General features: G+C 58.4%; 1 pseudogene; it reads left to right on the top strand.

Moving 5' to 3' along the window:
• Positions 1-336: 336 nt before the first annotated feature.
• Positions 337-1,658, top strand: LOC121575863 (annotated as a pseudogene).
• Positions 1,659-3,339: the final 1,681 nt, after the last annotated feature.

Genomic DNA, 3,339 nt, shown 5'->3' with positions numbered 1-3,339 from the left:
TGCACTGGACATCAAACTGGTGGACAGTGATGACGCTCCATCTGTCCCCATCTCTGCTGAGTTCCGCGAGGCCTTGCAGGAGAGCTGGAACCCTGCCAGGGGGCGCTTCCGACTCTTGACCGAGACTGGACCATGGAGTTATGTTGCGGGCGCGGAGTCACTCGGCCTCCGGGAGTACCCGACCATGGACACCATGATAGCTGCCATGGTCCTCCCGGACCGGGAGATTATAGGGTGGAACCCGCGACTGAAGCCGGGACCCCCCCAGTCTTTGATGCGAACTTGAAAGACACATATGGGTCTCTCTGCTCTCTTGGCCGCCTTACCAACGCGGCCATGCTGCTTCAGGCCTACCTGCAGACTCTGTTGCCCCGGCTGCAGGAGGGCACAGAGGAGCTCCTTCGGGAAGCGATGGATGTGTCGCACCTGCTTTCCCTGCTCCAGAGGGATGTGGCCCGCGCCAACGGACGGGCCATGGCGCAAGTGGTTACCTCCCAGCGCCATCTCTGGCTGGCCCAATCCCGTCTGCCAGCTGCTCTCCAGAGCACATTTGCCACTCTCCCCATCACCCCAGGGCTGACGTGTGGCCCAGGGGTTGATGACATTCTGGAGCAGACCGATAAGGTTCGTAGGGACCGGGAGACCCTGAGACTGTTCATGCCACCTCCTCAGGCCACGGGTCCAAGGCAGACGGGTCGTCGCCACCCACCTGTACGATGAGGGGGTCCCTCTCCTGCCCCATCGCCTTGTGCTGAGGGACGACAGTGGGGAGGGAGGGGCACAGCGTGCGGTGAAGCAACAACCTGTCAACTGTCACTGCCATAGGGACGTGCCTGGGGGACCCCTGACACACCCGGCCTCGACCGCTTCTCCCGGTCTCAAAGGGTAAAGTGGGAGGAGGGTGTGGAGTGCCCCTGGGTGTTGTCCACAATGCTTGAGGGGTACCGACTCCAATTCTGGTACCATCCCCCGTCCTTCAGGGGCCTTAGTGTCACCACTGTGGCCGACCCCCTGAAGAAGAGAACCCTGCGGCTGGAGATTTCCTCACTCCTGGACAAGGGTGCCATCCGTAGGATCGAGACATTAGAACAGCTAGGTGGGTTCTACTCCACTCCTATTTTGTGGTCCCAAAACGAAACTGAGGGTTTCGACTGTTTCTAGACCTCCGCAACCTCAATGGGTACTTGAAGGTACTGAAGTTCCACATGCTGTCCCCAGCCCGCGTGTTGCAGGCCGTGTCCAGAGACCAGTGGTTTGTGACGCTGGACCTGAGGGATGCGTACTTCCATGTTCATGTTCACCCAGCTTATTGGCAGTACTTCCGATTCGCTCTCGAAGGGACGGCTTACGAATTCATGGTTCTTCCCTTTGGCCTCTCCTTGGCACCCCGCACTTTCACAAAGTGCATGGACGGTGTCCTGGCACCTCTCACGTCCCGAGGATTGTTGATCCTTAATTACCTGGACGATTGGCAGATTTGTGCCCCGACCAGGACCCAGGTCCTGTCAGACAGAGACACGCTCCTGACCCACATCGGCGGGCTGGGCATTACTTTAAATGACAAGAAGAGTCCTCATGAGAGCACGCCTGGCCCACCAAAAGGGTTCAGGCAATCTTATCTTGCTTCGACCACTTTCGGCAGGGGCGGGTGGTACTGACCTGCCAACGCCTGTTGGGCTTGCTAACGGCAGCCTCGTTGCTGATTCCCCTGGGCCTGCGCCATCTTTGTCCTCTTCAACGGTGGTTCAACTCCCACCAGCTGCACCCAAAGTGCCACCGTCACCGCCAGCTGCAGGTGACCGCACAGTGCCTCAGGGCATTGTTGAGGTGGCGCTGTCGCTCCTTTCTCTCAGGTGGGGCGGAGATGCTGAGGATGTGCCGCTGGGAGCTGGTCAGCACAGACACCTCCCAGATCAGCTGGGGGGGTGTGACCAAGGGCAGGTTGGCCAGCGGCTGTTGGCTACCCCCTTGGAGCATTAGGCACATCAATACACTAGAGCGCCGAGCTGTACTGCTTTCCCTGGGGTCTTTCCTTCCACATTTGAAGGGAAGACATGTCCTGGTGAGAACGGACAACACCACAGTGGTGGCTTACATCAACCATCAGGGTGGACTGAGGTCCCACCGTCTCCATCTTATGGTATGGGAGCTCCTTCTCTGGGCTCAGGGACATCTAGCGTCTCTACCTGGCATACTGAATGTGGCAGCGGATACGCTGTCGAGGGAGGGCCTGCCACCTTGGGACTGGAGCCTACATTCCCAGGTGGTGCAGCACCTGTGGGACAAGTTCGGGAGGGCGCAGGTGGACCTCTTTGCCTCCCTGGCCAATACAAACTGCCCCCTGTGGTACTCCATGTCGGAGCCAACAGGGCCTCTGGGCTTGGATACTCTGGCTCACGATTGGCCAGGGCTGGAGCTATACACATTCCCCCCTTTTCCCCTGATCCAGGCTGTGCTGGACAGAACCAGGATGGTGAAGCATTGTCTGCTGCTGGTGGCCACATACTGGCCCAGACGACCCTGGTTCAGCCTTCTCCTGTCCCTGTTGTCTGGGACACCTTGGCAACTGCCCCTGAGACCCGACCTGCTATCGGCATCGGAGACCGCACGGCCTCAGTCTGTGGGCTTGGCCGCAGAACGGCACCAATGGTCCATGTTAGGGCTAAAGGAGGGCGTAATGAACAACATGCAGAGCGCAAGGGCACCAGCTACAACCGCGGCATACCAGTTGCGCTGGCGGTTTTTCTGCTCTTGGTGCACTGGTATTGAGATTGTGCCTGAGTCATGCGGGGTGCAGTATGTCCTCCAATACCTGCAGTCTCGCTTGGATGAGGGCTTGGCAGCCTCTACACTGAGAGGATATTTGGCCGCTATATCTGCCTGCCATGTGGGGTGGATGGACAGGCCAGTGGGGCGCCATCCCTTGGTCTCCAGGTTTATGAAGGGGGTTCGTCGCCTGCTTCCAGCTAGGACCCGCTCAATGGCGAGCTGGGATCTGGATGTGGTCTTGGCAGCTTTGGCAAAGCCGCCTTTCGAACCTTTGGAGTCTGCCTCCCTGAAACACCTCTCTATGAAGGTGGTTTTCTTGGTAGCGATTACTTTCATGAAGAGGGTGGGTGAACTCCATGCTTTTTCGGTAAGTTCTGAGTGCTACTGGATGGACCCCAGTGGGAGGAGTATATCTCTCCATCCCAACCCTTCATTCCTCCCGAAGGTTCTGTCAGACAGGCATGTGAACATCCCTGTGCGGGCACTGGTTGCCTATGTGGAGCGAACACGGTCAGTGAGAACAACAGACCAGCTCTTTGTCTGCTATGGTGAGAGAGTCCTGGGGGCTGG

The sequence above is a fragment of the Coregonus clupeaformis genome, chromosome 10 (genome assembly GCF_020615455.1).
Source record: "Coregonus clupeaformis isolate EN_2021a chromosome 10, ASM2061545v1, whole genome shotgun sequence".
NCBI lineage: Eukaryota > Metazoa > Chordata > Actinopteri > Salmoniformes > Salmonidae > Coregonus > Coregonus clupeaformis.
This window is presented reverse-complemented; position numbering and strand designations above follow the sequence as displayed.